This window comes from Aptenodytes forsteri, unplaced genomic scaffold, assembly GCF_000699145.1.
Source record: "Aptenodytes forsteri isolate BGI_AS27 unplaced genomic scaffold, ASM69914v1 Scaffold69, whole genome shotgun sequence".
Lineage (NCBI taxonomy): Eukaryota > Metazoa > Chordata > Aves > Sphenisciformes > Spheniscidae > Aptenodytes > Aptenodytes forsteri.
Window position 1 is genome coordinate 6,193,512 of NW_008795885.1, and position 13,465 is coordinate 6,206,976.

Consider the following 13,465-nt stretch of genomic DNA (forward strand, 5'->3'; position numbering starts at 1 on the left):
CAGGCTGCCCAGGGAAGTGGTGGAGTCCCCATCCCTGGAGGTATTTAAAAGACGAGTAGATGAGGCACTTAGGGACATGGTTTAGTGGACATGGTGGTGTTGGGTCGATGGTTGGACTCGATGATCTTAAAGGTCTTTTCCAACCTTAATGATTCTATGAAATAGGACTTAAAGACAGTAAAGACATCTAACAAGAATATCCTTTGTGGGACAAAAACGTCTCAAAAGTTTTCTCACAACTTGGGTGGTTTTACAATTTTTTTTACATATGAAATACCAGGCCACATGTTAATTACATACACCTATTTAAAAGCATATATGACTATTTTACAGTTACTTAATCTAATTTAGAAGGGTTTAATAGTATTTTAGTTTAGTTTCTATACAATTGTTAACAGTGCTAGGACTCATAGTCCTAGTAATAAATAAAAGCACTGTGCCTTTTTCTGTTGTTGTTGTTGGTTTTTATTATTCCTAATATTGAATGAAAAAGGTGAATAACCCTACCTGCTGTTGACGTGAAGCTGCTTGAATTTTGCCTACTGCATAGAGGCTGTCAGTTAACTTGTCTGGTAATCTTTATGTATGCAAAACTTCCTAGTGTACACAATACCACATAAAACCAGCTCAAACACATACAACTAAATACCTTTACATAAAAGATAGCTATGGAACATAAGAGTGTCCTGGTTTCGGCTGGGATAGAGTTAGTTTTCTTCCTAGTAGCTGGTATAGTGCTGTGTTTTGGATTTAGGATGACAATAATGTTGATAAGACACCGATGTTTTAGTTGTTGCTGAGCAGTGCTTACACTAGTCAAGGACTTTTCAGCTTCCCATGCTCTACCGACTGAGAAGGCTGGAGGTGCACAAGAAGCTGGGAGGGGGCACAGCCAGGACAGCTGACCCAAACTGGCTAAAGTGCTATTCCATACCATGTGACCTGTTCTTAACTCAATCCATGAGTTTTCTCACTTTTACTCTTCTGATTCTCTCCCCCATCCCACCGGGCAGGGGGAAGAGTGAGTGAGTGGCTGTGTGGTGCTCAGTTGCTGACTGAGGTTAAACCATGACAAAGAGCAAATCAATATTCTATTTGTGGGTAAACAGCTAACAAATACTAAAAAATCACTACAGATCCAGAAGTACTGCCTTTTTTGCTGACCTTAAATTGCCTCTAATTGTTAAACACCAGATTTTAGGTAAACAGAACTGAATGGTCCCAGATTTACCACTTAGAACTGAATTTCTCAAAATCTCACTGACAGATTGAGTAATATGAAATGAATTATCAGAAATACTGTTCTTCAAGACATATCATCTGTTAGGATTGTGTATCACCTTACCCAATGGGGTCCTGCATCTGACTAGAATCTCCAAGTCATACTGTGACAGCAATCTTTTAAAACAATAGATATTAAGACTACATCCTATCTCCTGTAATCTCTTTGAAGTCAGTAAAATTAGACAGACCTGAGTATTGTAAAGGTAGATTTCTGAGGAATAAATAACAAGCAGCTGTTTAATAACATCTTATGTAAAAAAATGGAGCTCATCATAATAGAAAAGATGGTGAACAATGGTTACCTTTACCTGAATATTAGAGAAAAAGAAAAAAATGGTATTACACAACAGCACAATAAAACACAAATATTAAAACTATGATAAAAAATGTAGAACATAGAAATTTGGTTATGCTAACTTCAAAATGAAGAAAACCAAATTCCCTCTGTAACAGTCTTTCTATTCTCTTTATATTATAACAGAAAAATGACAGAAATCATACAACTGTCATACACACTCTTTTATAAAAAGTAGGACATTCTGGCTTCACACGAATGTTATATATATTTTAATATTCTTTATATGAATATTTTAAATAAAAGAAGAGGGTATGTTTGTCATAAAATCATGTAGTGACTACAGCACACACTGCAGTCTTGGCAAATGTCAAAAACTTCCAGTAACACCTCTGGAGATGGCCAGTGTTTTAACAGAGAACTTCAACAGAAAATGCAGGCATATTAGGAGACAAAGTGGTATCCAGTGTTGCTGTTTTTTAACTAGTATTGATACTTCCTTTTAATGAGTAAAAAAAAAAAAATTATCTCCTTTTAGGTTTTTTTAATTTTTTTTGCTTAACTACTCAATCCAGGTATCTATAAATACTTGAAATTCAAAATAATAATAACAATGCTTGCATTTTGTAGTTCATTAATGTCTCTAAACATTCTAAATACAAGTTTGTGTCTAGCATTGAGTTTTACTGTTTAAAAGCTATCTACTAAGACAGGCCACCATGGCACTCACTCTCTTATCATAGGACATAATGGCAAATTCTGTAGATGTGATACTATGAAGGAAAAAAAAGGGGGGAGGGGAGAAATGGATTAATTATTCTTTTACAATTAAAAAATAGTGCAAAGTATCTAATGATTTGGCAAATCATTATTGGCTAAGAAATAGAGTGAGAGCCTGATCTCTAAATCGCAAAATCTAACATTTGTTTGATATCATAAAAAATTTTCTTTGTAGCTAGAGAGTATAAATTACAATACTATGAAAAACTTTCAGAATGAAGTTTTGAAGTCACATAGTTATTTAATAAAATATCAGGTTTGAAAAACACTGGTTCAGTGACTCTTTAAATTCTTGGTGTTTAAAATTCTGTTCTGTTTATATGCACAATTTGCAAAATTGGGATTGTATGTTTCTCAGAAAGATAATGCTTCTTTGTTGTTGTAATTTTTACTCCAGTTAAAGAATTTTTTTGTCTGTTTTTGTTTGTTTTTTTTTTTTTAAGAGCACAGCAGAACCTCAAAACCAATCTTTTTTCTTTCTGCCTTATACCTCAGCACCCATAATACATGGCAAATGTGTCTCACAGTTACATTTATACTGTGTCCACACTCCTGCTTCACCTGGACAGCCTTTAGGCTTTGAGAGGCAGCAACAAAGTGCCTCAGTTTATAAGCAGAAGACAACTAAGTTACATAAACAATTTGGGTTTTTTAATGACTCTGCAGAACTCTGGTTCAGAAAATAAACATAAATCACTTTTGGAGGTATATCAGGTCTTCTGAATTTGCTTATATGTTTAACATACTGAAGCACAACTCTTCTACTTTAGCACAGAAAAGGCATAGCTAAGGGGTTTTTTGTTTATTTTCTTGGCAGGGGGGCAGATTTGGTGGTTTTTTTTGTTTGTTTTGTTTTTCATTTTAAGAGGCAGTCCAGGTACTGTAGTGTTGCTTCAGCTCTTTAAAATCATTCAAGATAAAAAAAAATATGACATAGTATAAACTATTATTTGTGATTCAGTTCTTAGATGATTGCCACCATAGATTGAAATGCAATTTCATATAGTGAAATATGAAATAATAAGTCTAAATGCAATGTAGCATAAGAGAAGCATGATGTTTCTCCTTTTGAGATGGTTATGCAACCTATTGACTGGGAAAGGGCTTTCCAGGCTTCTGGAACAAATGCACCTGAAGCTATAAAAAAAGGTATATCATATATAAAATCAGCAAATTAGTTAGTTAGCTTCATCATTAAAGTTCTGACAAATCTAAACATTCTTATTCCACACTGCTTTTTAATTTTGTCAAAAGAAATTTTCAGTTTTTTCAACTTCATAGAAAAATTGTTGCTATTTTCCAAGAGAGGTTTGAATATTATACTACAAGGGTGTTTTCAGATTTTAAGAGCTATTATAACAAGATGCTCAAAGATGATATAAGAGAAAAACAGGAACCACTCATCACAGAAAGTTAGAAGGTTATGGCTCAAAACATCTTACATTAGAAAAATTACAATAATCAGTCATCTTGAAGCTCTTATTTATATACAGGTAAATCAAATGTAATATTACTGGCATTTAAATAGTCACATTAAAACATACTTGATTTACATGAGACTAGGAAAGTACTTGGGTGAAATATCCTACAGCCTTTCCTTGCTCTTCCTTGAGCATTGATTCCTTAACAACTTGCCTGAAATGAGATATAAATTTATATGTCTGAAAAGCATAAAGACTAGATAACCTTTGGTGTGACTGATTTGGACCATTCATATGCTCCTTTGAGTCAAATCCAATTGAATTAAAAATGCATCAGACTGAAAGAATTAGATCTGGTACATCTAAGCAGGACTAGAAAATGATTAAAAATTGAGAAAATACATATAACTACCTCCTGTGTTGAAAGAAATGGAAAACTGTATAATAAATTTGAACAGTAACAAGCAATATGGAAATGTAAAAGAAACAGCTGATTTTTACTATGCTGGGTTCTTTTCCCTAACAGGTTGTTTTTGTTCTTACAGTCCAGAAAATGAAGGTCATTTAATTAAACTATTTCATCAGGCTATTAGAATGAGTCTAATATAAATATTGTATATTAACAATGTGTTTAAGGGAGAATGTTAAAACGCTTCTCTACCTAGATGAACAAAGTCACTTTCATACAGTGTCATTTAATATGCTGTGTTAAAACTATGGCAAGTTTCATGTACAATGTAAAATCTACATTATACGCAGCCTGACAGAATGTGTTATAGGAGCTAAGCATTGTCGGTGAAGAGGAATGTCATAGGCTATGTGCGCAAGTGAAAATCTACCACAGCTGGTCAGCATGAAGTCAAAGACAACTGGGCACTCAGATTTTTTTCTGTGGTTTAAACTGCATATTTATCATTCACGGACAAGCGGGTGTAAGTATAACTCTTACTTGCATAGGATTTTGATCTGGGGGGTAGATTGAGTGAAATGACAAGCTTATTAGTACAAATCTCATCACCTTCTGAAAAGGTGCTGCCTAAATTTACCATTCCGTTATGAAGGCCTAAATGGTACACCTCAAAAAATAATTAAAGAAAAAAAAAGACACAGAACTCTATTTGTCAGCTTATAGGAAATTGAAAACTGGGACTAAACTGAATGTAAATTTTTGAAGCTGTTATTTAAGGCAACAGGGATAGCATTCATCTCATGTAACAGAAAAGTTTGAGCAAAAGAAACAGATGGCTGTTAAAAAGCTTTATCTTAAACTTTTGCAAAACAGGGAACTATTAAGAGAAATTTAAAACGTAGGATATGCAAACTATGCAACCAAAGTTTTATACATTCCTAAAAAGATACAACCAGACTAATTACCAAAAAGAAAAAGGGAGGCATTTTCATTACACAAACAAACAAACTGCAAACTGGTTATGTAAGAAGCAGGATTTGTTGGTTTTCTCTTTCAGCAACTCAAGAAAATATTAGAGTTGCGGCTTTTCATACATTTTGCTGGAAAATTAAACAAGGGAAATATACAAAATCTTGTTCTGCATAGCTCATCATTTTATATGATCACAACTCTTCTACTTTAGCACAGAAAAGGCATAGCTAAGGGGTTTTTTGTTTATTTTCTTGGCAGGGGGGCAGATTTGGTGGGTTTTTTTGTTTGTTTTGTTTTTCATTTTAAGAGGCAGTCCAGGTACTGTAGTGTTGCTTCAGCTCTTTAAAATCATTCAAGATAAAAAAAAATATGACATAGTATAAACTATTATTTGTGATTCAGTTCTTAGATGATTGCCACCATAGATTGAAATGCAATTTCATATAGTGAAATATGAAATAATAAGTCTAAATGCAATGTAGCATAAGAGAAGCATGATGTTTCTCCTTTTGAGATGGTTATGCAACCTATTGACTGGGAAAGGGCTTTCCAGGCTTCTGGAACAAATGCACCTGAAGCTATAAAAAAAGGTATATCATATATAAAATCAGCAAATTAGTTAGTTAGCTTCATCATTAAAGTTCTGACAAATCTAAACATTCTTATTCCACACTGCTTTTTAATTTTGTCAAAAGAAATTTTCAGTTTTTTCAACTTCATAGAAAAATTGTTGCTATTTTCCAAGAGAGGTTTGAATATTATACTACAAGGGTGTTTTCAGATTTTAAGAGCTATTATAACAAGATGCTCAAAGATGATATAAGAGAAAAACAGGAACCACTCATCACAGAAAGTTAGAAGGTTATGGCTCAAAACATCTTACATTAGAAAAATTACAATAATCAGTCATCTTGAAGCTCTTATTTATATACAGGTAAATCAAATGTAATATTACTGGCATTTAAATAGTCACATTAAAACATACTTGATTTACATGAGACTAGGAAAGTACTTGGGTGAAATATCCTACAGCCTTTCCTTGCTCTTCCTTGAGCATTGATTCCTTAACAACTTGCCTGAAATGAGATATAAATTTATATGTCTGAAAAGCATAAAGACTAGATAACCTTTGGTGTGACTGATTTGGACCATTCATATGCTCCTTTGAGTCAAATCCAATTGAATTAAAAATGCATCAGACTGAAAGAATTAGATCTGGTACATCTAAGCAGGACTAGAAAATGATTAAAAATTGAGAAAATACATATAACTACCTCCTGTGTTGAAAGAAATGGAAAACTGTATAATAAATTTGAACAGTAACAAGCAATATGGAAATGTAAAAGAAACAGCTGATTTTTACTATGCTGGGTTCTTTTCCCTAACAGGTTGTTTTTGTTCTTACAGTCCAGAAAATGAAGGTCATTTAATTAAACTATTTCATCAGGCTATTAGAATGAGTCTAATATAAATATTGTATATTAACAATGTGTTTAAGGGAGAATGTTAAAACGCTTCTCTACCTAGATGAACAAAGTCACTTTCATACAGTGTCATTTAATATGCTGTGTTAAAACTATGGCAAGTTTCATGTACAATGTAAAATCTACATTATACGCAGCCTGACAGAATGTGTTATAGGAGCTAAGCATTGTCGGTGAAGAGGAATGTCATAGGCTATGTGCGCAAGTGAAAATCTACCACAGCTGGTCAGCATGAAGTCAAAGACAACTGGGCACTCAGATTTTTTTCTGTGGTTTAAACTGCATATTTATCATTCACGGACAAGCGGGTGTAAGTATAACTCTTACTTGCATAGGATTTTGATCTGGGGGGTAGATTGAGTGAAATGACAAGCTTATTAGTACAAATCTCATCACCTTCTGAAAAGGTGCTGCCTAAATTTACCATTCCGTTATGAAGGCCTAAATGGTACACCTCAAAAAATAATTAAAGAAAAAAAAAGACACAGAACTCTATTTGTCAGCTTATAGGAAATTGAAAACTGGGACTAAACTGAATGTAAATTTTTGAAGCTGTTATTTAAGGCAACAGGGATAGCATTCATCTCATGTAACAGAAAAGTTTGAGCAAAAGAAACAGATGGCTGTTAAAAAGCTTTATCTTAAACTTTTGCAAAACAGGGAACTATTAAGAGAAATTTAAAACGTAGGATATGCAAACTATGCAACCAAAGTTTTATACATTCCTAAAAAGATACAACCAGACTAATTACCAAAAAGAAAAAGGGAGGCATTTTCATTACACAAACAAACAAACTGCAAACTGGTTATGTAAGAAGCAGGATTTGTTGGTTTTCTCTTTCAGCAACTCAAGAAAATATTAGAGTTGCGGCTTTTCATACATTTTGCTGGAAAATTAAACAAGGGAAATATACAAAATCTTGTTCTGCATAGCTCATCATTTTATATGATTTTTTCTCTAGAGAGTTGTACAGAACAGAGCTCAGTAAAATAAATAAATAAAACAAAACTGATCTGATACGTACTCAACTTGTTCGTGCACAGTCTGCCATTGCATCATAAATGCTGAAATGTAAGAAAAAGTACCATACCAATTAATAACAGTCAGTTCTTTAAGGCTGTTTCAAAATTTACCTTGCAGACCTGTGAATGATTTTTTTAGGTTTATTGGATTATTAAACGAAACATGAATTTAGTTGTTCTTTTGTAAAGACATTTAAATCATTGTACTTACAGTTTGAATGCTTTGGAAATAATAGCATGCAGTCCTGTGAATGTATTTATCACAGTTTATAGTGATTAATCTTCCAAATAGTAATTTTGACAATTTGGGATTTTCATTAAGTATACATTATGTTGTACTATTGAAACTTAAATTCAGAAAAACAAACCATTTTTAGACCAAGTTCCTCAGAAAGAAATGTGAATGCCATCACATTAAATGCCATTGTTCTGTGAACAGCACTGAATTTTTGAGTGCAGTAATTTCTGACTTGACTTAAACAAAAATCAGGCTCAAGCTCTCTTAAGTAGAGTAATTGGAGCGCTTCAGCATGTCCTACTGCTGAAGGAAGTGTAATCTGAAATCCTGCTTGAATTAAAAATGGTAAATATATACAAAATAAATCCATCCTCTAGAATGCACTTATTTCCCAAATGATAAAAGGTTATATGGATTTGTGTCTGTCTGAATTTGGTACAAATCAGTCAGAATTTGATACCAGTTCCTACTTCAGATTATGTCTGGCCTCGAAGCTGTCACTTAACTGTTCTGTTTCTTTTCATCTGTAAAATGAAGATAATATTTACTAAACCACATCAAATGGATGTGAGCAGTTATGCTCATATGAGTAAATGGTTACTTGCATTGCTGTTTAGAGACCTTTGGAAGACCTCAATGCACATCAGTAGAAGAGTTTTACAACAACCCGTCTAGAACGTGATCCTGTGTAGCATTTTCATTAATGAATCTGGACAAAATAAAGCAGCAAGGCAATTCAGTTTGTCATGGAACAAAATTGAGACATATCTGTTAATACAGATGGTATGAGAGAAAAGGTGAATAACTTTGATGACCAAGAGATTACAGATATGGGGTGGCATATAGTGCCACAAATTTAAAGCAATTTGTCTAGAAAGTACTAATAAGAATTTTATCTAAAAAGTGACAGCTCCTCAACTGGATATGATTGGAAGTGAAAAAATCCTAACCACATGATAATTAAGATACGATGTTTCCATGAGAGTACAAACAAGAAACTTCCAGTAGAAAAAAAGAAGCATCCCTGAGCACTGATGAGAAAGGGAGATGTTTCATCTCAACACAAGAAATAAATTTTTTACGATAAGAACAATCAGTCACTGGAACTCTCTCCCTAGGGATGTGGTAGAGTCCCCATTGCTGGAGGTTATCAAGATGCAGTTGGACAGGGTGCTAGATAATCTCATCTAGCCTCCCTTTCCTACAACAAGTGGGATCAGATGAACTTTCGAGGTCCTTTCCAAACTGGGCTATTCTATGACTCAATGATTCTACAAAATCATCTGAAATACAGGGTATCTTGTTAAACTATGAATTGAAACAAGAACAGATGAAGATGAAGCCTGCTGATATGTTTAAGGCACTGTAAAGGCACTTTTACAACAAAAAAAAGGCAAGGGATTGACTTGTTGGACCTGTTGAATGAAAGGAAGAAAAAATACTTACATAAAGGACAATGTTGGTGCAAGACCAAATAGACATAAGCTATCCCTCAATAAGTTTAGACTGGATATTAGAAGGTGTCCAGTCACCAGAAACATGGTTCCTGGAATAGACTTTTAATAAATGTAATGAGTCCAATGTGCTAACACCTTATACAGTAAGGTGTTAGCTTGATTAGTTTTTGGAAGTGGTTATAGGATGTTGTTACCTCAAATAAGAGAAGCTAGATTTGATGACCTGGAATAACCAGTTTCCACTAAAGTACAAGTATGACAAAATGGTAGCAGCGGAATACTGGATGCTAGATGGAGATTTAATCCTGTTCTCATTTATATCCCATTGATGAAATTAATGCAAACTTCTGTAAGATTTGGTCCTCTGTTACCCTACGTGAAGCATAGAAATGAAATGCAAAGGTTTCAATTAATCAAGCTTTCATATCAGAGAAGAAATACAAACAATGCATTAAAGCAGTTCTAGAACACAGCTTTGTTGTGTTTGTTTGTTTGTTTTTTCCCTCTCTATTATGGCCTTTCAAGTCCTGTTGTCACTTTTCTTCCTATGAGTTATTCAGCTAGAAATAAAAGTGTTAGGAATTAAGCAGATTTTAAGCAGTGTGGAAAAATAAAAATGAATTGGAGAAACACAATGCATCTGGGTACAACTTCCTCCAGCTACACAGGAAGCTACAAATCTACACAGCTTGGTGTTGATCTGTCAGGGTCAGAAGCAGGTGGTCTGGAGTTACAGTCACACCTTGTGATGGATGTTATTTGCTTTGTATTTCTTCTGAAGAATATGTGACACCAAAGACAATTAAAAAAGAGTCTGTTCAGAAAACCTCTCCATGTGTATATGATTAACTTTGCCTTTTGTCCGAGTATACAGCACAGAACCAAATTTTGCTCTCACCCATGCACAGCAACCACAAATCAAGCATGATATGATCCAGCGTCTCAGATCTTCTACTCAGTTTTCAGAACATGTAGGCAGAACAGGAGGGAGACTTTAAGGGAGTTAATTCTTCCCTTCCCTCAATGCAGGATAGTCTCTCTAGTTCCTAACACCAACCTCTGACGAGGAACCAGGCTGAACTCTCTGATGCCACCACCTCCCACCATCTGCTCCTGCATACCATACATATGTTCTATACACTCCCTCACCATGACCTGCTTCCTATTCTGCTGCAGTACTCCCAACTCCTGCCTGTACCCCAGCTGTTTTCCAAAATGCTGTCAGCTCTTTCCTCTGTCTCCGGGCTGGCAAGAAATGGCTCATGAAAGGTTGAGTCTGACTGCAGAGTAACCAGTGTACATGTAGGCTCACCAAGCAGCCGGTTAAACCAGACACTTGTCTGTAGTGCATATCATAACCTTTCCTTTTCGGCAGCAACAGTTACTAAGTAATACAAAAAATGCAGGCATTTTAAAAGACCTCCCACTGTCAAATATGGCTGAAACAGTTAATTCTTCAAAAATTACTGAAGAGCACTGATAGACAAAATGGTCATGTGAAACATATTCCTCAGGAAACCAAGCTAAAAATAAGATTACTGATTAATCTCACATTTCCTATCTCAAAATTATCCTGTAATTTTCTTAGTAGGCCAATTTTCCTTTTTCTCAGCTCTTTATCACCACTGTATTTGAAGGACCGTTTGTTCATTTCAGCATTATGTGTAATTCAGCTTTCAGTATTTCATTTTATTCCTGCAGTTATCAGTTTAACTTACTTCTGCATATTTTTTGTAGACCCCGTTCTTTACTATGCCATGTGTATATATTTTTAACACTCTTCACTTCTTGCTTGAACTGCTCTTTATATCGCCTTACTTAATCATGTTGGCCTTTTCCGACCTTTTTGCTGTTTAAATTTAAACAGGAATGGATTTCAATTGCAGTCTGTTAAAGCATTTCTTAAATATTTACCACTTCTCCTCAGTACATTTGCCATGCATTATAGAAATTCTATCAAAATCACCCAAGGCATTTTACATTCTTTCAACTCAGCTTTTCCAGAGTGAAAAATAATGAAATAAACCCTTAAAACCCTTGTGTATTTTTCTTTAAGTGCTTACCCTCTTGAGATTTTAAAATTCATTAATGCTGTATTCTTAAATTCTAATATTCTTTGACTTGAATTTGCTATACATTATGGTGTTAATTTCTAATGAAAATCTAATTCTTTAAGTTCAAAGAGTCAAATCATCTGCATTTTTTCCTGATTGTGGTGTTATGAATTAAAGATAATGCAAAACCTATCCTTTTTCATATCACATATTCTCTATAAAATATTCTTAGTAAATATTCCTAAATAGCCAACACAATGTATCAATTTTTATATCAGTGTAATTGCACTTTTCAGTGGCTTTAAACTGGGAATAAACTGGTAAGGCCATAGATGATTGCAGAATTACTGTAAAAATATGAAACAATTATGAATTCTAGAAGGCATCTATAACTTCTTTGTAAAACTACATCATATTTTACAATCATGAATTATTTTCTACTTGGCTATTGAGACCTCTCTCATTCTCTGTCTACTGGAATACCTTCAGTTTACACACCAGACAATGAGTTACAGTAGTCTGTAAGATATTTTTTATATGAAATGTGATTTCTCTTTTGTGTGAATCTGTTTGACTTCTTCTATCCATGGCTTTAATATAAAAATTTTGAAGAGTCCTAATTCCTCAACAGTAAAAGGAATTGCATGTGACCCTGCATGAGACACTCAAGGCCAGATTGGGACTTCTGTATGAAAGAAAAAGCCCTTGAAATTTGTGCAGAAAATGTGTCAAAAGGATTAACACATATCATGCAGTAATTCTACAATGTGAAATTCAAATTGAACAAGTTACAATATCCTCTATTTTCATTCCATCAGAAACTAGGTCTTCTGTATCCATGAAGTCCTATCCAATACACTTGGGTTTTGTGCACACTAAATTATTATTCTTATTTAGTGAAGTTATACAACTGGTGAGTGTTGCCTCAAGGATCAAGAAAGTAAAAACCAAGTCCTGGTAGGCAGCTAAACACCACACAGCCATTCACTCACTCCTCTGCTCCCAGTGGGATGGGGGAGACAATCGGGAAAAAAAAAGTAAAATCCATGGCTTGAGATAAAGGCAGTTTAATAGGACAGAAAAGGAAGGGAAATAATAATAATAACAATAATGATAAAAGAATCTACAAAATAAGTGATACACAATGCAATTGCTCATCACCCGTCGACCGATGCCCAGCCAGTTCCCGAGCAGTGATCACCACCCCCTGGCCAACTCCCCCCAGTTTATATACTGAGCATGACGTCACATGGTATGGAATATCCCTTTGGCCAGTTTGGGTCAGCTGTCCTGGCTGTGCCCCCTCCCAGCTTCTCGCTGGCAGGGCATCAGCACTATACCAGCTACTAGGAAGAAAATTAACTCTATCCCAGCTGAAACCAGGGCAGTGTCCACCCCTTATTCCTTACCATCTGTGTAAATGCCCAGGTCCCACACTTTGCAACACACCTCAGTTAATCACCACCCCTTTTCCTGCCTTTTGATATATACACACAGATATCATTCCCTTACTCTATGGACCATCCCTATAAAATGTTCGTTGAGTTCATTTAGTCCATGAGTTTGGGTTCTATCTGTCACAAGGCAGGAGAGATGGTGTGTGTTGTTGGATTGTTGTATGCTGAAGCCAGTTTTTGTTCTATTATTGCTGAGCTTGTCCGGTTCTATTGCAGCACTTGCTCAGTTTCATCAAAGTTCATTCTTCATTAATCTAGGTGATTCTTACTGTAATACTGTTGATATGGCATATAGCCACCACAGAAGTGATGATATACAGTATTATATAGCAATTTGCATCATACAATTTAATTCATTGGCTATTCTCACCCAAAATCAAAACCCCTTGAAGTACACATTGGACTTCCCCATCCCCTCACATCGCCCACCAAATGCACCCAGGTCCTTGAGCAAAAGCAATCCCATGGATAGATTTGCCTTTGCCAGAGGCAGGAATAACCCAAACTGTCTTCCGCAGCATATTTTTTATGTGCACTACAGGGACTTTATCCCCTTCTACAGTACATAAAAGTTCTGACTGGGCAGGGCCA